This window comes from Astyanax mexicanus, chromosome 9, assembly GCF_023375975.1.
Source record: "Astyanax mexicanus isolate ESR-SI-001 chromosome 9, AstMex3_surface, whole genome shotgun sequence".
NCBI classification, from domain to species: domain Eukaryota; kingdom Metazoa; phylum Chordata; class Actinopteri; order Characiformes; family Acestrorhamphidae; genus Astyanax; species Astyanax mexicanus.
In genome coordinates, this window is record NC_064416.1 from 3,975,375 (window position 1) to 4,001,129 (window position 25,755).

General features: G+C 37.7%; 1 protein-coding gene across 2 annotated transcripts in view; it reads left to right on the top strand.

The window, feature by feature from the left end:
- The first annotated feature begins 2,122 nt into the window (after positions 1 to 2,122).
- The window catches only part of large2 (LARGE xylosyl- and glucuronyltransferase 2), a 118,799-nt gene continuing 95,166 nt past the window's right edge, over positions 2,123 to 25,755 (top strand). For both annotated transcript variants that reach the window (XM_049483760.1, XM_015602620.3), the window contains exon 1: positions 2,123 to 2,726. The gene's annotated coding sequence lies outside the window, so the exon portion shown is untranslated. The remainder of the gene's footprint in view (positions 2,727 to 25,755) is intronic.

The following is a 25,755-nucleotide window of genomic DNA, read 5'->3' on the forward strand; positions in this document are numbered from 1 at the left end:
AACTATGTTCTAAGGGACGGGTTACACTTGAAAAAAGGGGGCAAGGGTACAGTAGAGAAATGGGATTGGGCCTAACTCTGTTCTAAGGGGACGGGTTACACTTGAAAACAAGGGGGCAAGGGTACAGTAGAGAAATGGGATTGGGCCTAACTCTGTTCTAAGGGGAAGGGTTACACTTGAAAACAAGGGGACAAGGGTACAGTAGAGAAATGGGATTGGACCGTACACTATATAATAAAGTGTTGGCTGATTGCTGAACTTTCACTTTTACAGGAAGGGTAAAAGCAGGAGTGCTGACTCTCTCATATACATCTTTACAGCCTGTGTCACTGTTTCACCTACCCCTACACACACACACACACTGTGGCAGAGGGTCTGCCCCCTGCATGCTGTAATGGCAGGCCCATATGGACTCTGATTCTCAGCTCACCTTCTGGAGTCCAGCATAAACCCTCCTCTCGTCCTTCAGCTGGAGGGTCTGAACTGTTTAAAGAGAAATGTACATTCTGCAGAATTAGAAAACACAATGTGTAAAACAATGCATATATTAATAGTTGTTCTTTGATGTTTAAATAATAATTTTGCAACTTTGCCTTCTTTCCCTTTCTTTTTCTTTTCTCTATTTCTTTTGTTGACTCTCACTTCTTTCTCACTTTTTCCTCTTTCTTTTTCACTATATCTTTTTCCCATCCCTCTGTCCCTTTTCTTTCTCATTTTTGTTAACCTCATGTCTTCTTTTTCACCTCCCTCCTCAATTTTTTTTCATTTCTTTTCCTTTTCTTTAGAAATTAATATATATTTTTAAATGGTTTCTAAACTAAAGCTAACATTAATACTAGAACAAAATAATTTGTAAAACTAAAACCAAAACAGAATTTTTAAAAATGATCTCTAAACAAAAACTAAAACTATTACTAAAATTTTATACTTTTGTAAACTAAAACAAGTACTAGAACTAAATAATTTGTTTTTAAATGTTTTCTTACAATGAGTATTTATTGCTCAATAGTTTTTAAAACTAAAAAAACTTTTTTACTAGAGTTTTCCTAGACTTTTCACTAGAGTACTAGAACTGAATAATTTGTTTTTAAATGGTTTCTTACATTGAGTTTTTATTACTCAACACCTTTTTAAAATCCTCCACCTCACAAATAGCCTACAAAAAAGCATGAAAAAAACTAAAACCAGAACAGATATTTTTAATTATGTCTAAACTAATTACTAACTAAACTAACTAGTACTAGAATTTAATACTTTTTTGTTTAAATAGTTAATAAACTAAAACAAATACTAGAACTAAGCAATTTGTTTTTAAATGGTTTCATTTGTTAATTGTTTTGTTTTTATTACACAATTCCCTTTTAAAACATGCACCTCACAAATGACCCAAAGTATGAAAAAAGCTAATACTAGTAACTGCTAGACAACTAAAGTAAAATAAAAAGCATTTAAAATAGAAATTGTGAAATTATGACATAGAAATTATGAAATATAAATTCAAGAGACCACTTTCTGACCAGTTTCTAGGTTTATGTTTGAGTAAAATGAACATTTTTGTTTAACAGTTTTTACATTTCTCCCAAGTTCCAAATAAAAATATTCTCATTTAGAGCATTTATTTACAGAAAATGAGAAATGGCTGAAATAAAAAAAAGATGCAGAGCTTTCAGACCTTAAATAAATAATGCAACAAAAAAAAAAAAACAGTTCATATTCATAAAGAAGTTTTAAGAGTTTAGAATTCAATATTTGGTGAAATAACTCTGGTTTTTAATCACAGTTTTTTTCATGCATCTTGTCATGTTCTCCTCCTCCACCAGTCTTACACACTGCTTTTGGATAACTTTATGCTGCTTCACTCCTGGTGCAAAAATTCAAGCAGTTCAGTTTGGTTTGAGTATTGCCAACCTGTGGCAGGCAGTTCTGGCTTCAGTAGTGCAGAAAGAGGAATGAACAGGCTGGGTGGTTGGAGAGATTGGATGGAGGCGGAGCTTGGAGAGGGAGGCTCTTTGTGATTGGCTGGGTTTGAAGGGGGCTGGCACAGAGGGGGTGGATTAGTGCCGGTGGGGGAGGGGCTGAGCATTGGCTGGGCTTTTCAGCGGCAGATCAGGACACAGCGGAGCGAGAGAGGTAGAGAGGCTCACCGAGACAGAGCGCGAGAGCGAAAGAGAGAGAGAGAGCGCGAGAGAGGGGGAAAACATGAGAAACCTTGAGCGCTTCTCTCTCGTGGTTTTACGACTGCGTACGAGTGAGTGTGTGCATTCCGCTATGCGCGAGTGAGAGTGAGTGTGATTGTGAATGTGTGAGAGTGTGTGTGAATGCGTGTGCGAGTGTATACACATGCATGTGGATGGACTCTTCAGTCCGTTTTCAACTGGACAAACTGGACAAACTCTACTTTTCTTTTTAATCAGAGATTCTTTGATTTATTCGCCCTGGTGGAACAAACTGAAACAATGAAAACGCCAAAATGTACATTTGTGTTTGAGAAAATGAGAGTGTGATTTCTGCTTCAAAGGAATATCTCAAATTTTTTTCCAAAATCTCTGTAAACACCTGGAAAAGGACACCTGACTGATGAAGCTTTAATGCGGCGCTGAACCTCCACGTGGATCTACTCGGGTTTTTTTGGATTGTACGAGTGTAACACATCGCCGTTTGGTCTCTTTAATGCTCCGGCTGAGTTTTCACTCTAATTCTGAAGTTCACTTCCGAAGCACGTTAAGGTAAGACATATATATCAGCATTAACTCATACTTCTATTTCATAATTGACCATTAAAAAAAGATATCTTACATTTGCTTTTTTTATTTGTTTTAAAGATCTCAAAACAAGTTGTGCAATGACAAGGCTTTTATAGCGCATTGTAAATCTTGGAAAAAACTAAAAAAATAAAGAGATTACAGTTTCTGAATCAGTTTCTCTGAATTTGGTATTTATAGATATATGTTTAAGTAATTTCTCCCAAATTCCAAAAAAAATATTGTCATTTAGATCATTTATTTGCAGAAAATGAGAAATGGCTGAAACAACAAAAAAGATTTCAGACCTCAAATAATGTAAAGAAAACAAGTTTATATTCATAAAGTTTTAAGAGTTCAGAAATAATCAATATTTGGTGGAATAAACCTGGTTTTTAATCACAGTTATAATGCATCTTGGCATCATGTTATTCTCCACCAGTCTTACACACTGCTTTTGGAGGTTGTTTCATATTTTTTCCCCAGATCTTAAAACAAGTTGTGTGATGACAAGCCTTGCATAGTGCATTGTAAATCATTTTACAGCTCTGGGAAAACAATAGAGCATTTATTTACAGAAAATGAAAAATGGCTGAAATAAAAAAAAGATGCAGAGCTTTCAGACCTCAAATAATGCAAAGAAAACAAGTTCATATTCATAAAGTTTTAAGAGTTCAGAAATCAATATTTGGTGCAATAACCCTGATTTTTAATCACAGTTTTCATTCATCTTGGCATCATGTTTTTCTCCACCAGTCTTATACACTGCTTTTGAATAATATAATATGAGCTCATGCCAAAGCTACACATGAAATATGTGTGCAATATTGCTGCTGTCAATCAAAAGCTTTGTATCTTCAATTATGCACTTATTCAGTTTCAACGTTCACTAAACACTAGGGTAAAACCCATTTTAAAACCCATATTAAATGTCAATATAATACATTATAAGTACATTATATCAAGCTTATCACTCCTATAAGTACATAAACTAAGAGATATGTATGATGTATGATAATCTGTGTATCTATATGAAAACTAAGTATGTTTGTTTTGTTCACAGTTTAATAATAAGAGCTAATATCAAAATCAACATACATCTACATTCATAGCACTATATCATCAGTCATAGCCTATATACCTATATTTATAGAAATAACTAACTTCAATTTAAACCACACTGTTCTTCAGTGTGGAGTGTGATGTATTTGTGATGTATATATGTATTTACATGTGATATATACATTTAGATGCTTTGGTTTATAGATCTACAGTATATTCATGGATACAGTATATATTCATTCATAGACATATTTACTTAGAAAGACCTACATCAATACATAGATGAATGAATCTTCATTCACATATATACCTGTATTTACAGATTTGATCACATTTCTATTTATAGATTCCAAAAAAAGTTGTCTTTAATATATTTGTAGTTACATATTTACAATCTATGTAATAACATTGTAACTAACACCGAAGTACACGTTGTTACATATTATTTAATTACAGATTATTTAATTACATATAAGTATCAATGCCATTTAGATACAGTATAGCTGTAATTGTAGTCAATTTTCCATGATAAAATCTCAATAATTACTTTTAGTATAGCCAAAATTACATACAAGACAAAATCTTCTGTTGTAGATACAGAAGTTTATACACACATTAGTGTGAAACTGTAATTAATCTGTAACAATGCATACTTCATCTGTAATTACACTGTTATTACATGGATTAACATGGTTAATGTGTAATTATACAGTTATTAAAGACACTTATTAAATGGGACCTTTTTATTTCCTAACAAAGTTCTTCAAATCTGATGTGGCCATATCTGTAAATACATCTATATATTTATATAAATGTAAATTCATCTATTAACATATTTCTATCTAAGAAATGACTAAATATATAGATATGAACGTAGATGTATATATCAAGAACCATGTTAAAATAAGGCTTTTTATAACGTGTTTAAAAATAGGTTATAGAAGAGTTTATTACTGGTTATAAATTAAGTTGTAAATTCTTTAAAAACATTAATAAGAGTTTTAACTTTTAAAATATCTTATAAAATAATAAAGACAGTCAGTGTATTAATTTAATATGTTTTTAAAGTTAAATGAATAAAGTTATTAACAAAAATGTTAATGCTGACTGAGATCCGAGGTTTAACCGTATAAATGAATGTGGGATCACTGTTGCCCTTCCTATTTAAGTGTTGTAACTGCTTAATAATGGTTTACAACCTAATTAACAACCATTAATAAACTCCTGTATAAACTAAATTTAAAACTCTTTATAAAGGTGCCTTGTTTTTAAAGTGGGACTATTAAAACTCTATTCGGTACCACTTTAAAATAAGACTACCTTTATAAAGGTTTTATAAATGGTTTACAATTAATTAGTTAATAGTTTATATTAGGTTGGAAATGCCTTAAAATCATTAATAATCAGTTATAACACATTCGTAGAAAAGGCAACAGTACTGATGCTGTGGGTTCACTATTTGGCAAACAACAGGTCATTGTTACCCTTTCTACGTATGTGTTATAACTGATTATTAATTATTTTTAAGGCATTCACCACCTAATTAGTAACCATTAATAAACTAATTGTAAATCATTTATAAACCCATTATAGAGGTTAACTTATTTTAAAGTGGTACCCTCTATTCTATATTATAGTAAAGCTTTATTTTAGTCCACATATGATAAAGTTTGGGATAAATTATAACATGTATTTACTAAATATGTGAAACTAAATTAAAAACACATTAAAAACACAGGTAGACTGTTTGATCTGGAGACGAATAATGTGATCTATAGTTAGTTTTAAGTAAAATCTTAACCTGAACTTTTACTGAAGTATGAGCGTGAGCTGTTTCTCACCTGTGGGTCAATTCTACTGAACTCTACTGCTTAAATAAAGCAGGTCCAAATCTGAACTCTAAAGTTGCTGACAGATAACCTATGTGTGTGTGTGTGTGTGTGTGTGAGTGTGTATAAGTTAACTGCTATGTAATGGCCTGGTCTCTAGATAGCAGGAAGGTTACTGCTAATTAAACCACTGTCTCCTTCAGTGGAGTGTAAAACGCTGAGCTCTGAGTGTGTGTGTGTGTGTGTGTGTGTGTGTGTGTGTGTGTGTGTGTGTGTGTGTGAGTGTGTGTGTGTGAGGTGGACCTGCTGTGTGTGTATGCACTCAGGGAGGAGTTTGGTGTGTGTATGTATAGGTGAAGTGTGTATCCGCTGAGGGAGGAGTGTGTGTGTGTGTGTGTGTGTGTATAGTGTGTGTGTGTGTGTGTATGGAGTGTGTGATGTGTGGGTGTGTATCTCTTTTCACTGTTGATGACAAAAGAAGCTTTGGCTTTTTCTTTTCTTTCATTTTCTCACCTCCCCCTCTCTTTCTCTCACGTTCGCTCTCATTTTGGATATATATATATATACAGTCATATGAAAAAGTTTGGGCACCCCTATTAATCTTAATCATTTTTAGTTGTAAATATTTGGGTGTTTGTAACAGCCATTTCAGTTTGATATATCTAATAACTGATGGACACAGTAATATTTCAGGATTTTGCACACCTCAGGTGACTCTGTTTGTGGCGTGCTTGCAGAAATGGCCAATCACTTCTAGGGTGATGTGGATCAGCGCTGCGTCTGTGAGCTGCTGTATCAGAACCGAGTCGCTGCACTTTTCTCCGACTGATAAATAAATAAAACAAACAATTTAACAAATAAATAAAATAAATAAATAATGAATAAATGGATTAGTGACGGATTGGGTGACTTGCCAAGTTTAGAGACTAGAAAAGATTAAGGACTATTAAACTCTCCAGATCAGGTCAGTAGTGCTGTTTGATACAGTACACACACACACACACACACACACACTGCTTAGCTTTAGCTTTGGGTGACCAGACGCTGTCTTACCTTTCCTCTGACGCACAGAGAATGACAGATGGCTCTCCCTGGAGAGAAAGAAAGAGAGAGAGAGAGAGAAAGAGATAGAGTCTCTATCATTCAATCTTACACAATCTATTCTAATTTTCAAACAGAACTGCATGACCCCACCAGAACACACACACACACACACACACACACACACTACTCAGTGCCATACTTCTTTATTGTATATTGCAGCTGTGATTGCATCTGTAAAAAGGTGGTCCCACAAAGTTTCTGACTTCTGACTGAATACTTTTGCACACCACACATTTTCTTCTTAGATTTTTATTTGTAAAAAAAAAATGTTTTGAATCAGGCGTAATTTTCTTTCCCCTTTACTTCACAACTTTATACCACCTTCATGTTGGTCTCTCACATTAAATGCCAATAAAATATATTCAGGTTTGTGGTTGTAATGTAATGTAAAAAAAATCTGTAAAGTTTCAAGGGGTATGAACACTTTTGCAAGCCACTGGATATAACATTAAACAGTTTGTTTAGTGCTTAACCCATTAATGAAAAATCGAAACTAAAGTTATTTTAACTGTAGAAATACCCCTATTTCTGGGGCTTTTTAATTTCCTTTATTATCAGTAACCTTACGTTCTGCTTAAAATCTCTTAAATTAACTGTTAAAATATAAATACCTAAGCTTTTATTGAAAAAAAAAACTCTTAATACATTAATAATTAATATTATAAATTAATATTAGTGGTGTCAATTGATTACATTAAAAAAAAAAATAAGAATCAGATTAATCACAACAATATTCAGTAATTAACTGCGATTAATCGCTCTTGTTCTTGTCACGCTTTAGTCCTGTTATTTGTCTGTCTTAGTGTTTTTACTGCCCTCCTATTTGTTTATCCGCCCCGTCTAGTGCCTTCCTCTGTGTTTCATCTGTAGCTCCACCCCCTCGTTACCTTCTCCAGGGTGTTCCCTGTTTTCTTTCCTGCCTTGTGTGTGTGTCTTTCTAGCCCTGTGTTTCCGGTTTCCTTGGTTCCTTTGCGTCAGTTCAGGTTGTGTTTACTTTCTTTGTACCTATTGTTTCTGTTTTTGGTTTATTGTCTGTTTCTTTGTTGTTAATAAATATATATTTATTACATTTACATTACTTTTAGCTTTTACAAGGTTATTCCTATTACAGAGGTGAGCCAATGTAGTGCTGTTGGGAGTCTTGCCCAAGGACTCTTATTGGTGTAGAGCAGCATTCATTCACCCAAACTTGGAATTGAACCCCAGTCTCCCACATGTTAGCTCCCTGGCAGGTGGTGGTGTTATCCACTGCACCACACCAACCACAAATATACTTGCATTTGCATCCACTCTCTTTCTGTCTCCTTCTTGCACATGACAGTTCTTCTTAAGACGCTGTACATTTTTATTGTGGATATTTAAATAAATGTAAATAAAAGAATGAATGCAGGAAATGTAAAATGTATTTATATTTATATATTTGTATTAGTGTATTAGTGGTGTTAATTAAAATACTAGTATATACTTGTACGTTTGAGGGGAGATAAAGCCGTAACGTGAGGTGCTGGAATAAATTAGATAGAGGAAACTTTTTATTATTTTATATGTTTATAACTAAACATCTCAGCTTGGTTGTAAGAAAATCTGAATTAGATCTTAATTATCTGAGTATAAAAGAGCATTTTCACACCTGTAGTTGTGAAAGTTTCAATGGTCCGGATCAGCTGATGAGTTTGTTTAATTAAAGTGTTTCTCCCTCTGTGAGCTGATGAATCAGAACCGAGTCGCTGCGCTTTCCTCCGAGCGTTAGCGCTGTGATGCATCAGCAGCAGTTCAAAAAGAGGCGGAGTCTGACTTCACATGTATCGGAGGAGGCATGTGCTAGTCTTTACTCTCCTGGTGTTGGGGCATCACTAGTGATAGGGGGAGTCCTCATGAGTGGGTTGGGTAATTGGCCATGTAAATTTGGGAGAAAATAAAAAAAAATTAGGAAAAAAATAAATAATGAATAAATGAATTAGTGCTGTGTCGGATTGGGTAAAGAATGCATGATGAACTGGATAGAGGGTTTTTTGGTAACACTTTCTATGAATGTCATCTTTATTAGACTCTATAACTACATTCATAATATGTTATAATGCATTCATAAGGCATTATAAACATGGCTATAAATATTCATAAAAATGCATAACCCACTATAGCCATGTTTATTAAGCATTATAACTTGTGATCATAATACATTATAATATATGCTTATGATATACATCTATCATCTAGTCCACAATGAAAGTCTGTCACTTTACTTAGAGCTCACAAGGACCTGTTATAATACATTATAATTGACTATAACTAATATTATTTTCAAGACAAGTATAATTTATGAGTCGTTAAAATATATTTATAGGATTACTGAGGGTGTGTTTATAAGTTGGAAGCTTTTTTAGTCATAATGCATAATTCTGCAAGCTGGGGCTGAGTTTCTTGGTATTGACGTATAACATGTTATAAACACAGCTATTAATGCATTATAATCACAGTTTATGATGCATAATAAACATGGTTATGATGAATTATACAGTTTTATAAATATGTATAGCCATTCTTATAATGCCTTATGAATGCATTATAATGAGTTATGAGAATGTTTATAGAGTCTTATAGAGATGACATTCATAGAAAGTGTTACTTTTTTTTTTTTTTTACTTTGTATTAAACATCTCTGAATTAGATCTTAGTTTGCTGAGTATAAAAGGGCGTTTCTCTCTCTGTTTGGTTTGGTTTCACACAGGTATAATCCTGAATGGTTATCTGTAGTATCTGTAGTAGCTGTATTTGCTGGCGCTGGGTGTGACGGGGGTGAATCGAGGTTGGTGAATTAGCCGGCTCAGGTCGTGGCAGGTACCCGGCAGTCCCTGCATCCGTCTGTCCTGCTGGAAAACGTCCCCTGCAGTCCTGTAGCTCCAGCAGCGGGAAGGGAATTACGCAACAGTCCTGACCTGAGGTCAGCCGGGAGCGCCCTGCTCCTATCAGTGCTTTAAAAAGCCATTTCAGCAGCAAATGTGTATGTGTGTGTGTGTGTGTGTGTGTGTGTGTGTGTGTTTATAAGGGGAAATCTGCCGAGTTACACAAACATCACACACTCAGATGTGAATCAATACTGGTGAACCTGGACGACTTACTTCACCACCCACACTAAATACACACACACACACACACACACACACACACTGCTAAAAAAAAGGAAAAGCATTACACTGGACATGAATGTGCGTTTAACATTAAAAGCTAAATATGAAACAAAATATCCACATTTCAGCTTTTATTTCCAGGTTTTTATATCTGGATCTGATACACAGTTCAGAAGATTCAGCACATTCTGTCTGAACCCACCCATTTTTATCATGAGCAAAAGTATTGGAACAGATAAATTAGATTAAAATTGATCACCACTAACCTTCTGCATTCTTCACACTAAAAAAGAAAGTATTTGTATTTAAAAGAGTATAAAGCTTGTTGCTTGAGCTGTACTTTATATTGAGGTACAAACAAGTACCTTTCAAGTCCCTTTTTTATACCTATGTTTTTTTTTGTGCCAGTAAATATTATAAAGATTATAAACATTATCATCAACTGAATATGGCTCAAAAACTTGATAATCCAGAATTGTCTGGCTTTCAAATAAAAAATATGCAGTAAATATATATAAATTGTTTATTAGTACAGTGATACACTCTAAGAAATATAAGTACAGATTTGTACTTAAAAGAGTACAAAGCTTGTCTCTGGGGCTGTACCTTATATTGAGGCACAAAAAAGTACCTTTCAGTGAAAGTCCTTTTTTGTACCCATGGTTTTTGTGGCAGTAAAGATTATAAAGATTATAAACATTATCATCAACTAAATATGGCTCAAAAACTTGATGATACAAAATTTTCTGGCTTTCAAATAAAAAATGTGCTATTTAAATATATACTGTTCATTAGTACAGTGATACAGAATACTGAACGTACCTTTTGGCTGGTTAAATGGTACAAATTTGTACTTATTGCTGTTAGAAATTACTTTGTACTTCAAAGGGAACACATCTGACCCTGTAAAGACCAATATTGTACCTTTGAGGGTACAATTATGAAGAGTGTACCTTCGAGTACAAAAAAGTACTCATATCGTACCTCTGTTTTTAAGAGTGTACAGAATACTGAATGTACCTTTTGGCTGCAGGTTAAATAATACAAATCTGTACTTATTGCTGTTAGAAAACAATTTGTACTTGAGATGGAACAAATCTGACCCTGTAAAGACCAATATTATACATTTAAGGGGAAAATTATGAAGAGTGTACCTTTGAGTACAAAAAAAGTAGAGTTTTTTTGAGTGTTCTTCTGTGATGCTTTTTTTGCAGGCTGCAGTGAGTTTTGGGTCATTATTGTACTGCATGATGAAGATGATGATGATGATGATGATGAAGGATCTCACAATCAGTTTAGTTTTATCTTTCTTTAAATTCACAGAGTTTATTTAGATTTCTGAGATCATTAAACATCATTAAAGATTAACAAACCCGTCCCAGAATGAGCCACGCAAGCTAAAGCCATGACACTACCTCCATCGTGTTTCACAGATGAGCTGATATATTGTTTGAGATCATGAGCAGATCCTTTCTTCTTCACAGCACTAACAGTGGTTTTAATCTTCTGCTGAAGCTTCTGTACTTTTAGTTCAAGAAGTCTTTTTTTTCTGTGAACCGTACATTGTGATACATATCTTCACTCCTGATCTATGGAGGTTGTTGCTGATATATTACTAACAGTAGTTTTAGGGTTTTTATTTACAGAACTCACAATGTTTCTGTTTAATCAAATGCTGTGGTTTTCCTTGGTCCACCTGTTTATTAGCTGTTAGTATTTAGTACACCAGTGACGACTTTCTTCTTCAGGACATTCCAATTACAGCTCTCTGGTTTTCATGTTACTGGTTACTCCTCTATCTATATAAAACCCAAATCTGAAATTTATCGATCAGACATTCAGCGCTCTTTATTTATTATTTGAATAATCAATGTATCATCAGTACACACCTCACAGTCACATGTTTTAATACTTTTTTTCTCAAGAAAAATGGGTGGGTTCAGATAGAAGGTGCTGCATCTTCTAAACTGTGTATCAGATCTAAAAGTAAATACCTGGAAATAAAAGCTTAAAATGTTAATATTTTATCTCGTATTTATCTTTTAAAGTCAAACCCAAATGTTTTCAGTCTACAGCAAAAATAATGGGATTGACCTCACTGTTCCAATACCTTTGGAGGTCACTGTGTATATATAGCCGCACAGTGGCTTGCAAAATGTATTTATGTATGCATACCCCTTGAACTTTTTCACACTTTTTCACCTTAAATCAAGGCTGTCCAAACTTTTTTTGTTGGGGGCCAGAAGGAGAAATATATTTGAAGTCACGGGCCACAGACTGTATAATAAAACAAATAATAACTTTATAATAATAATAACTTTAAATAATACATTTTTACTTTCATTTACACATCATTTTACTTGACTTACTATCTTTATCTATATTTGACAGTGTTGTGTAAAATAAGATTTTTCAAATTGATGTTTCATTTCATGATGTCTCTTAATATTAAACTCCTTTATTACGGCAACTTTTAGACTCTTTGGCCCGTTTTTCTGCGCTAAAACTGTGCACTCTCTCCGCTTTTAGACTCTTTGGCCTGTTTTTCTGCGCTAGAAATGCGCACTCTCTCCGCTTTTAGACTCTTTGGCCCGTTTTTCTGCGCTAAAACTGTGCACCCTCTCTGCTTTTAGGCTCTTTTACCTGTTTTTCTGCGCTAGAAATGCGCACCCTCTCCATTTTTAGACTCTTTGGTCCGATTTTCTACGCTAAAACTGCGCACTCTCTCCACTTTTAGACTCTTTGGCCCGCTTTTCTGCGCTAAAACTGTGCACTCTCTCCGCTTTTAGACTCTTTGACCCGTTTTCCTGCGCTAAAACTGCACACCCTCTCAGCTTTTAGACTCTTTGGCCCGTTTCTGACACCTAACGTTCAAACTTTGAATCTCACATTATAAAAACCTGCTTAACAGCGGGCCAACTTTCATTCTATTTCTAAAATACCTTTGGACACCGCTGTTTTAAGTGATAGACCAACACAAAATAGTGTAAATGAAAGTGATGCATGATTTTTTCAAAATACTTTACTCTAAATCACTTTACCTCAATAAGATTCTCTTTACTTGACTCTGCCTCACTCTACCTCCAGCCTCGTTATGTTACATGAGCAGTATGCAATGTAAAAAATCTCCCAGAATACAAATTCAAGTTTGCTGATATTCGCAATATATTACTGTTCAATCTCTTTCTGTTTTTATCATGAAAACTCATACTGAAACTCCAATTTAAAAAAATGATTTTTCTAGTGCATGCATGCATGTGTGTGTGTATATAAGTGTGTGTAGTGTAAAAGCTTCCCAGCACTGTTCCACCGCACTCTCTATTATTTTATTAGACTGTGGATGTTTGCTGTGAATGTTTGCATGCTCCACGGCAGCTTGGACCGGGCCCGGCGCCAGGCGGCGAGGAATCGAAGGGGGGAAACGGTGCTGAGGATTAAAAATTGATATAAATCTTCCTATTAAATATTTAACTACTAACTGGCTTTCTTCCGTCTCCTTTACAAGAAAGCGACATCAGGGCTTGAACAGAAGCCCTGTCTTTACAGCGTGTTCGTCCTGACGTTCATCCAACATTGATGCCGCGCTGCGCTCCTGACACGGAATACTTCCCCGAGTGCTCCCGCCTCCCCTCGCCTCGCCTCGCACGCCCCGCCCCCCCTCGCACGCTCGTTTGCACTATTAGGACTGGCACACTTGTACCCTGGCATTAACCGATGGGGCTGTGAAGCTCTATCGACTGCTGGTTGTGTTGAGTTTTTTTGTGCTGCTGTTTGTTTTCCTGTGGAGCGGCACACTGAGCTATCGAGCTCTAAAGCAGATGATAAACTGTTACAGACTCGTTTCTCCACCGTCGTCAATAACCTCCTACAGCGTGTGATTAGAATCGCTCTAATCATCCCTCTGCTCGCTCTGTTCAGCAGCAGGTCAAACAAGGGCCTAAACACCCTCCTCACTGATCACACAGCGCTCTGTAATACGGATATACCAGTTAATACCTTCGGGAAAGACTCCAAGAACCACACAGTCCAAACTGGGATCTACTGCGAACATTCGGCTAATGCCAGGTTCACACTACACAACTTTTTGAGTCTTCAGTCGTTGAGACTTTGCTCACACTACACAACTGATCAGCAACACAAGGTCACAAGTTACACGATTTCCCATGTTTATCACGAGAACACACCTGAACTAAACACACGAGAACTAGCGACACCATGCTAGAGAATCTCTATAGAGGAGAATACGCACTTAAAGTGAGTCCAACATCAATAGGCTCATATGAAGCACCTAAGCAAACATCAGTATTTAGAGTTTATAATAGTCTGATCAGGTTTATACTGAAATATGTACTTATGTCCTTAAAGACAGAACTATATCAAATGTTTCAGTACTGCAGACATCATTTTTTATCATTTTAAACTCCACTTATAAACCTTTTAAACATAGTGCCCTACCTGTATCTTCAGGATCAGCTCACCAACCAATCAGCAGCTCACAGTAGCAGTAATGCTTTACAATAGTGCCTTACAGTGTAAAAAACACTTTTTCTGTAGATAAACTGAAATATACAGACTTCAAATACATTATTCTACTTTCTAAAATGAAAGATATGCTCAGAATAGTTAGTTCATAATTTTTTTACCCCATTCATGCCTCTGACTCCCAGTCGCCGACTGAGTCAGATAGTAAGCATGTTGAATATTTGCCGGGCGTCTGCGACTCGTAGGCGATCAGTCAGCGACGGGTCAGCGAGCGTCTTTCAGTAGTTCACACTACACGACTGAGTGAGCACCGAGTGATCCCTGATTTCCCTCCAAGCAGAGTTTTTGTTGCCGATCAATGAAAAACAGTCAGGGTCTGAAAAACTGGCCCAAAATTGTGCAGCGTGAACCTGGCATAAGCTAACCTGCCTCTGTTGGATCCAACAGATCCTTCCTGTGCTTCAATTACAGCATACTTTGATGGGTTAATCACAGGGTTGTGGGTTTGGTACCCCAATCACTAACCCTCTCTGAGTCAGGGGTGACAAAGCATCTGTCAGGTAGGGAGCAGGAAGAAGACGAAGAGAGAGAATGCACCTGCGAGTACATAGAGACAATTAAAACCAGGGAAATACGTAACCTGACTGATGGTAGGATGAATAGTTTACCTGGCAGGGTCTCCTCAGGTGGCGTTCGGTGAGCAACAGCCTGTTGAATTTGCTCATCGAACTGCCATTGGACATCAGAGATAGTGACAAATAAAATATTTTTTCTAATATATTATAATTCTACCTCCATTATTTAAATGCAACAGCTAGTGTTAGAATTCATTTTTTTTTTTAGCGTTATTTAGCTCTATTTAAAAAAGGTGTGGTTATGGTAAAAGGGCTGGTTATGGGCGGGACCAATAACAGACTGTCAGCTCCGCTCCACTCCTCTCTGCAGCCTGTGACCTCGAGGCAGCCCTCAGGGGCGGGGTTATTTAAATGAGTAGGCTGTCTCTCCACAGTCTTTCTCCCTCCTCTGGACTCTACTGCGCAGACTCGGGTATCAGGATCGCCAACATGGAGGAAGATTTTGGCTTCATATTCATTGAATGAATGGGAACGGCGACACGGCGTCCATCTTTTTTACAGTCTCTGATGCAAACATATAATTTTTGTGTGGTATTAGTTTAATCAGAGTGTGTTTGTCTGTTGTTGTGACATAGATGAAGATCAGAACACATTTAATGACCAATTTATGCAGAAATCCCAAGTATAATCCCAAAGGGTTCACATACTTTTTCTTGCAACTGTATATATATATATATAGTATATTTTTATTTTTAGATTGAACTGCAGGTCAGTGTATGTGATTTATTTTCTCTGTACAGTAAAGAGAGATGTTTCTGTTTCTGTATTTTAGTTTTTTTATGCTCTCTCTCTCTCTCTTTCTCTGTATCTGAGCTGGTTTATATATAAATGCTGATTGTTGACCTTTCTGAGACTGAGCTGGGCTGTATTGCGAGGTGTAGGAGGTGCTGCAGAATGTGCCGGATCAGCCTCTGCATGCTTCATACACTCCACACACACACTCCATACGCTCCATACACACCATACACTCACTTCCCGTCCCAACACACTCGCTACATTTCTGAGCCGGGACATGGTGTTCAGGCGTGTGGGCGTGTATACGTGTGTGTGTGGGCATCTGCTCATGCCTTTTAAATGCCATTCCCACTTCCCCCATTCTCTCCCAGTTCACCAGTTCAGCTCCACAGCCCTGCTTCCACCGCTCAGGTAAATGACCTGTGTGTAACGGGGCCAAATTTTACTGCGTGATTTTATCCTTCTCAGGAAAAATCCATGTAGGACGCTTGTGTTTCATGTTTTATGAACCGGAAACCACTTTACTGCTAATTTTCACCTGATCATAAACTGAGTTTTCTTATTTTTATGATTTAATCTGTTCTAGATTCTTCTCATTGGGCCCTGTTTTAGCGAACTATAGACTGTGCAGCTTGATTCAGGGCGTGTCAGGGTGTGTCAGGATGTCTTTGCTATCATAACAACGGGAAAAGTAGACCTTGTGCAGCTCAAAAAACACAAAAGGCGTGTAATAATGCTCTTAATTAACCATGGGTGTGGTTAATTTCGGGCATAGCCTGAAATAAACCAAACAGCATGTCACTTGCTCTTCATTCCCTTTAAGAGGCAGGTGAGCTCTGACTTTGGCGGATAGCTATTTTAACAATGCAGCTACCTTAACATGTCCAACAACCGCTTCTCAGCAGAGTTGGGTTTGTGCACCGCTCTGTGTCCATGTGTGTGTAACAAACAGACCTCTGTTGCCAAGATAGCAATGAACATCCGAATAGATTGGATTCTGTCAGTGGATACACCAGAAATTTACCTGAACACACCTCATCAACCCATCAGTGTATTTACATTCACAAGCACTGTTGCTTGAAAAACTCATGTTATATAGATGTATTACACAGAGTGTAACGTAGACCAAGGACCAGGGAAAACAAACATGGGTTTATTAACAGGGTTTGGCAAGTAAGAATAGTCAAAAACAGGCAGAGTAATAACCAGAAGGGCAGCAGTATACCTAAGATTATTCAAGAGTAGCAAGCAGAGTTTGGTACACAGAAAGTCCAGTAAGCAGGGAGCAGGCAAGAAAGTAGTCAAAGAGGAGAAAAGGGTTGGTAACAGTACATCAAACATTACAAAAGGGATAAGGCTGAAGCGTAAACGATAAGCAAAACAAGGTCAGAAAACAGGGAATCAAAGACAGGATGGAACACTTTGCTTTGTACAGAGCTAGAAATCTAGATAGTACGCAGCAACTAGGAAGTTGCACAGAGGGGGTATATATACTAGCCAGCCCAGGTGGAACTGATTAGCCATCAGTCAATAGCTGGGTGATGTAGAGCGTGATCTATTTTAAGCGTTTATTTCTTTTATTGTTGAGGATTATGGTTTACAGCCGATGAAAACCTAAAATTCTGTGTAAATACAATTAATACTTTTGTCAGTGTGGGCAGTGTGCCAAGTCCTGCTGGAAAAGGAAATCCACATCTCTATAAAAGTTGTTCTTCAGCAGAGGGAAGCTGTAAGATATGAAGTGCTGTAAGATTTTGAGGGAAAAACAAAACTGCACTTTAGACTTGATAATAAAACACAGTGGATCAACACCAGCAGATGACAGACATGTCTCTCCAAACCATCACTGATTGGTGGAAACTTCACACTAGACCTCGAGCAGTTTTGACTGTGTGTCTCTCCACTCTTCCTCCAGACTCTGCTCCCTTGATTTACAAATGAAATGTAAAATTTACTGATGATCAGTGATGGTTTGTTTGGAGAGTCATGTCTGTCATCTGCTGGTGTTGATCCACTGTGTTTTATTATCAAGTCCAACCTACTTTTCAGCATTCAATTCTTTGGAAATGCAACTTTATGCAACATTGCATGTGTAGTTACTTATTAACTACGCAACAGTTTTGTGCCAATAAAACAGTTCCATGATATTTCAGCTCTATAGCTTTATTGCACCGTATCATTTCGTCAGCAGTAGTTTATATATATATATGTACATAACAGAACAGAAAAAAAGGAAAAACTGAAAAAGACGATGTTCACACTCTGCACCGGGTGAAATGATTCATTACGCGCTGATGCTGAGCGCTAACATAGAGAGCTATATTGAGCTACATTCATCCATTCTCTCAGCACATGCAGCAGGAGATGAATGAGAGAGAGGAGAAAATGAACAGACCCAGGAGGTGAGGAGGAGTGCGGTACGGAGCGGGGGAAGCTTTCCAGGAACAAGGATTTATTTCCTACACTCCGAGCCCTGAGACCAGTCCTCAGAGAAGCCCTCCTCCCTCAGGATCAGCAGGAAGTGAGAGTGATGTATGGGTTTGGGCTGTTCCGTAGTGTATAGAGAGTCTCGGCTCAGGCTATAGTATTTAGCTTGTGTGTTTATAAAGTAAGTTTGAGCTCATCACTAGTGATGCTTTAACACAAGAAGGGTGAAGACTAGCACACGCCTCCTCTGACACATGTGAAGTCAGACTCCGCCTCTTTTTGAGCTGCTGTAGCATTGCCGAGTAGCATCACAGCGCTAACGCTCGGAGGAAAGCGCAGCGACTCGGTTCTGATACATCAGCTCACAGACGCAGCCTTGTTCTGATCCACATCACATTGGGAGTGATGAGGAGAAAAAGCGCCATGTACTGTGCCCACCCAGAGAGAGCAAGGACACCTGTGCTCTCTCGGGGCTCCGGCAGCAGCTGGAGTTGGCAATACTTAGCAAAGATACACTGAAACAGGCAAGATTTACAGTATATAGACACACACAGTCTCAGGTGATTTAAACCAGTACTCAGGGGAAGCTGGGTGGAAAAGCTGTTTCTAATTGGCTGTTGTGAGACATGTAGCAGAGTGCTTAGTGAGAAGAGGATCATGGGAATTGTAGTTCAGATAAACAGAACTAAGTGCTAGCTTTTTCGGCGGTCAGAGGCGAGAATCATGCATGTTTTCAATGTTAAAAACAAGATAGCTAATATTGCCCTGGCTTACCGGAACACTCAGGGTTCCTCAGTTTAGTGCTCTCAGGCAGCATTAGCTGCTAACCTTGGCTAGAGCTAGCGGTTAGCAGCTAATGCTAATGCTGCTGCACCCTGCCTTAGTGGAAATCTGGAAATCAAAGCTCACTGTAAATAAACAGAAGCGCTTTACTCACCCAAATAAACATTATACAGTTTTCAGGAGAGAAATCTGCGTAGATTAACATCCAGTCCTTGTTTAAATTTAAAATATATATATATATTTTTTAAGAATTACAGTTTCGTTCAGTTAACTCAACTTATCTTTACGTAACTTAGTTGACTATGACCTCCAAGCTGCAGCTGAATTAAGACCTGCTGAATTAGAAGGAAAACATGGCCACACCCCTGTTCCTTATTAGAGTCATGTAAATCTTATTTGTGCACCATAATATTTAATAGAAGTAAATAGAAGTAGCACCTTTTCACTTGGAGGAAAGCACAGCGACTTCTGATACATCAGCTCTCAGATGCAGCCTTGTGCTGAGGCCAACTATGCTCTCTCAGGGCTCCGGCAGCAGCAGCTGGAGTTGGCAATACTTAGCAAAGATACACTGAAACAGGCAAGATTTACAGTATATAGACACACACACAGAATAATAATAATATTTAATAGAAGTAAATAGAAGTAGCACCTTTTCCTAAGTTGACAGATTTGGCTGCATTTTCTCAGTCAGCTTTATAAGGTGCAGTCACCCCTGTTCCTTACTAGTGTCACATAATGCGCCTTATAATCTGGTGCGTGTTAAAGTGAGAAAAATAAAGTACACAGCAGTGTTGCTGGGTTTTTCTGTGCACTTCATTGTCAGAGCTGGGTTTTGATAGTGGGATAGTGAGTCTGTGGTGAGAATAAAGCGACTCTAGACTGGAAAAATGTCATTTATTGACTCTGTAGCATCATCTCCAGCCCCCACGTGTCTTCTCCGTGTCTCTGTGTCTTTGTGTCGTGTCTCTGCCTGGCAGGCTGTTGGAATGGTTGGTTTGTTACCCAGAATTCTCTGAACTCTGTCACTGTGTCGCCTTGAACCCAGCGGTTTCTCCACTGCCACTTTCCCCTGCCTGCAGATCACTGACAAATCACAGCCTGAAACAACCGAGATACAGTGCTGACTAAGGGTCGGGCTGACAGTCTGAGAGAGTGTGTGTGTGTGTGTGTGTATTAAATATTCAGTAAGAGCAGTGAGCAGCTGTTCGCTGTGTGTGTGACGGGTCTGGTTTAATGACCCTGGCCTCGGTCAGCCAGAGCCTACAGGCCAGAGCCGGAGTCATGTACCAACACAGATCCGAGCATCCGATATTCTTATCTCAACTAAACCACAGGAAAATAACGCTGCAGCTTTACTACACCACTCACCACCCTACAGCTCTGGAGAAAATGAAGAGAGCACTGCAGTTTCTGAATCAGTTTCTCTGATTTTGCTATTTATAGGTTTATGTTTGAGTAAAATGAACATTGTTGTTTTATTCTATAAACTACAGACAACATTTCTCCCAAATTCCAAATAAAAATATTCTCATTTAGAGCATTTATTTACAGAAAATGAGAAATGTCTGAAAAAACAAATGCAAATAATAATGCAAAGAAAACAAGTTCATATTCATAAAGTTTTAAGAGTTCAGAATTCAATATTTGGTGGAATAACCCTGGTGATTTTTAATCACAGTTTTTTTTTCATGCATCTTGGCATCATGTTCTCCTCCACCAGTCTTACACACTGCTTTTGAATAACTTTATGCTAATTACTCCTGGTTCAAAAATTCAGGCAGCAGTTCAGTTCACTTGATTATATTCCAGAGGTTTTTAATTTGGTAAAATCAAAGAAACTCATCATTTTTAAGTGCTCTCTTATTTTTTTCCAGAGCTATATTTTAGTGATCTTTAGGCAAGCCATCAATCACGCACTGTGCCACTTGATTTAAGGCATGTCAGTGTGTCTTTGCTATCGTAACAACAGGAAAAGAACACATAGGTCAGCTCAAAAAGGGCATGTCATCTGCTGGTGTTGATCCACTGTGTTTTATTATTAAGTCTAAAGTCAGTGCAGTTTTGTTTTCCCACAAAATCTTACAGCACTTCATATCGTAAGCTTCCCTTTGCTACTTACGACTTTTATGGGGATGTGGATTTTATTTTCCAGCAGGATTTGGCACACTGCCTACACTGCCAAAAGTAACAATTGGACTTATAATATAATATTCAAATTTTCTGAGACACTGATTTTTGGGTTTTGATGGTAATGATGGTGACCGGCTGCTTCTGGCTAGAATTGTCTGTGCATTTAAGAATCAAGTCCAGATTCAATCTAGGAGACTCCGCCCACAGACGTATCCCAGAGATCAGCGCAACAGAAAGTTCTTAATGTCATCAATCCTGTAGAGACGTTTTTAATGTATATATGATCTCAGCTGGACGGCATGACCTTTCCTCAGATCAGAGCGGCAGAGGCTGTTATAATTGTACCAAGTTTTTTTTTTTCTTTAACACACACTCACACACACACACACACACACTCTGAGCTCACTTCACTTCAGCTGTGAAAAAATCCTTCATTTCTCGGTCCAGCTAAAATGCCACAGCACTATTCACTATTTTTTTTCTTGCTATTTATAGGTTTATGTTTGAGTAAAATGAACACTGTTGTTTTATTCTATAAACTACAGACAACATTTCTCCCAAATTCCAAATAAAAATATTGTCATTTAGAGCATTTATTTACAGAAAATGAGAAATGGAGTTTTCAGACCTCAAATAATGCAAAGAAAACAAGTTCATACTCATAAAGTTTTAAGAGTTCAGAAATCAATATTTGATGCAATAACCCTGGTGGTTTTAAATCACAGTTTTTTTTTCATGCATCTTGGCATCATGTTCTCCTCCACCAGTCTTACACACTGCTTTTGGATAACTTTATGCTGCTTTACTCCTGGTGCAAAAATTCAAGCAGTTCAGTTTGGTGGTTTGATGGTTTGTGATCATCCATCTTCCTCTTGATTATATTCCAGAGGTTTTTAAATTGGTAAAATATAAGAAACTCATCACTTTTAAGTAGTTTCTTATTTTTTTCAGAGCTGTAGTTTTATTTACTCAGTTTATATGGGAACATATTATGTAAAACACTCTTAATGATATTTAAAAAAAAAAAGTTTTTCTCAAGTATAGAGACAATTTAGGAGAAATTAAGGGCTCTATTTTAGCTATCTATATACTATCCATTAACCGTGCACCATGCAGCTTGATTTAGAGCGTGTCAGTGTGTCGTTGCTATCGTAATGGCGGGAAAAGTACAGCTTGCATGGCTTTTTACATTTACATTTTTTGGCATTTAGCTGACTTATAAAAGTTAGTCATATTACAGAGGTGGGTCAATGTAGTGTTTGGAGTCTTGCCCAAGGACTCTTATCGATGTAGCACAGCATAGATGTATAGATGTGGTAGCTCACTTGTAGGTAGTGGTGTTATCCACTGTGCCACACCAATCACAAACACACCCACACACACACACTGCACACTCTGAGCTCACTTCGCTTCGGCTGTGGGAGTGAACCAGGCTTTTAAATAGATTCCAGCTAAAAGGCCACAGCACATAAGAGTGGGAGCAGAGTGTATATGTGTGTGTGTGTGTGTGTGTGTGTGTGTGTATGTGTGTGTGTATGTGTGTGTTACATCTGCGCTATCCACTAATAGACTCACTTGCGTGGTTCTGAAGACCGATATTAGGATGGGAAATGCAGTGTGTGTGGGATAAAACGAGGAAAACTGATGAAATCGAGTGAACAGTGTGTGTGTGTGTGTGTGTGTGTGTGTGTGTGTCACTATTAACGTGGCACACTAAATTATTCAGTGTCCATTTTGCCCAGTGCTGTGGAGTCAGTGGACCTCAGGTCGAGCAAATTTACTTGGAGTTCACTGGATCAGCAGAGAATCTAGTATTGTAGCGTCCCATGACTTTTGCCATTTCCCATATTGTGTACATATTCTGTCAAACACTGTCGAAATTGTACAGAAAAACTGTAGTTGTTCTTGTTTTTCTCAATTATAGAGGTGGTTGAGGAACACAGTGCATTTCTTTGCTATCGTAACATCGGGAAAAGTACACGTTTTGTAAAAGGCTTGTACTAATTCTCTTAATTAATCATGGATGTGGTTAATTTTGAGCTTAACGTGAAAAAAAAACAATCAGAGTGTCACTTACTCATTATTCCCTTTAAGATCCAGGTGAGCTGATTGCTATTTTAACGGCGCAGCTACCTGAACGTGTCCAACAAATGCTTCTCAGCAGAGGTAAACTGCTCATTTACGGGAACAGCAATGTTTTATTATTTAGTATTCTGTTTATTGTTGATGTAAAAGTGGGGTTTGTGCTGCTGTGCTGTGTCAGTGTGACTTTGCTATCGTAACGACAGGAAAAGTACTCAGAAACTCAAAAAAGACTAAGAATGTGTAAAGTAGAGCTTAGATCGGAAAATCAAAATATCCAGCCCGACCCGTCCCGAACCCTTGCAAACCTGATATTTTTTGAGTGAGTAAACTGGGCTTTTTAACTGGCTGTTTAATGAGTGAAATCTGTTCAAAGTGATGTTAAGTAACATTGCAACACTGAAGAAGCATAGACCTATTATTTCATAAAAAAGGTTTATAAGAACATACTTTTTAAAAAAAAAACAGATGCCTAGTCACAGACAAGTTTCTTGAGCCCGACCCGGCCCAAGTTCAAGCAGAGAATCTAAGATTGTAACAAAAGCTGGTCTTAAACTGAATTTCTCTGCTATAATTTTCTCAAAATGTGTTTTTCAGGCGAGGCTAGAGTTTAAATCACTGTGGATTCTGATGGATCAATCATGAGTGACGACTGATCTGATTTTAATTGAGTCGTCAGGCATGCAGGACTGATTACACTGGCTCTTCTTTATCTCCTTCCTTTGCTTTAGATCCAGCTCATCATTTATCACAGTAACCTTTGGCAGGGTCACTCTGGAGGTCATTTAGGACAATAGTGGTTCTTGTATCTGTGTGACGATGTGTTTAACCCAAGGGCGTAGGAGCGGATTTGATATTGGGGGGGACACATCTGCTTATATGAATCAAAGCCCAGCTTATAGTCTCTTAGAACAACATTTGTGGAGTTACCTTTAATTACAAATAAACCTTTCTTTTCTGTACAGTACAGGTGACTTTACAACCTAAATATGTTACTCCACTTTACATTTACTGTTGTTAGAAAAAAATATGCGTGCATATTTGAAAATAATAATAATAAAATAATAGATGTTATTATTATTATTATTATTATTATTATTATTATTATTACTTTTATGTATTGGCGTGTCAATTCTGTTGTATATTTGTATATTTACATTTACGCCACATTTTGTCGACTAAAAGTACTTATGATGGTGGTCTTTTACGTAAAAGAATGTAACCTTATGTTTCATAGAGATTTTTGGCAGATGTTAATATAAACGTTAGATGACCCAAACCTTCTGTTTGTTTCATGAGCTTTTACTAAAGGACCAGATATATTCAATTAGTAAATCTAAGGGATTTTAACAGGTAAACTCAATAAATGAGGGTTTATTAGCTGATGAGCTGGATCCGGTGAAAACACAAAATTTCAGTGCAGTGATCAGGGAGAAGAAACTGCTTTAAACTACCAACATAAAGTATTGTACTGAAATATGGCTACTACACCCAGCTTCTAGCAAACTAGTTAAGCTAGCTAAAATATTTTTTAATTTTCCTTAATTTACAGTAATCTTGCAGTCATAGTCTACAAGTAACAATGACTATCACAAGCTCACAGTGGGTTTGATCTGTGGGTTTTGATTCGTTTATTTTTAACCAGCTATCAGAAATAGGCTCCGTTACCTTCTTTTAACGTCAGCTCGCTGCGCCCCGCTGCTAAATCTAAAAAAGAAAACTTTACAAATCCTTTACAGCGAGGGGGGGCTTCCCCACTCTCCTCCGCAAAACAAGCGAGCTGATTTTTGATTCTGTTTCTATTAAGAGGCGGGACTCTTTTCCTGAACCGGTTCTGTGATTGGCCCAAAGAGATTTCCCATTTACACAGCATTCTGTCTACTCATTAAAAACACAGCTGAGCTGAGAGAAACGATTCGCTCCTGGCGACGCCCCTGTTCTTCTGCGCTATCATTTTTGGGGGGGGACAAATCCACCTGTTTCTGATATTGGGTGGGACATGTCCCCCCCATCCCCCCCGGTTCCTACGCCTATGGTTTAACCCCTGAGTTTACGACGCCCCCGAGCTCTCAGATCTTCTCAGATCTTCTCAGATCTTCTCCACGTTGCAGGAGCTGCTCATCGACTCTCCTGGGCTCCGGCGTCTTCGGCTTTCTTTAATCCTTATGGACCAAATCGATGTCTTTTGTCACAGCTTCTTATCAGAGCGGGACAGGGCCGGTGTTACGGAGTTAAAGCTTCAGACAGGGGTTTACAGCTGAATGGAGGTGAGGAGAGACGGGGGGACGAGGGGATGAGGAGGGAAGGGTCCATTAAAAGTGCGATAAAACTCAATAATCTCCCCATCTGAGCGACCCGTGGCCACGGGCGACACGCAGACAGGCAGCGTAATTAACTCCAAACAGCCCTTATGACTGCATACATCTCTAAATGAAGGAGCTAATGGCTATTGGGTGCTGATCTAATTTAGCCGCCGGGAGCGGCTCCAATTACATTTGGGAAAAGTAAAGGAGAATCTGAAGGAGGAGGCAGAGAGAGAAAGAGAGAGAGAGAGACTGAGAAAGAGAGAGAGAAAGAAAGAGAGAGAGAGAAACAGAGAAAGAGGGAGAAAGAG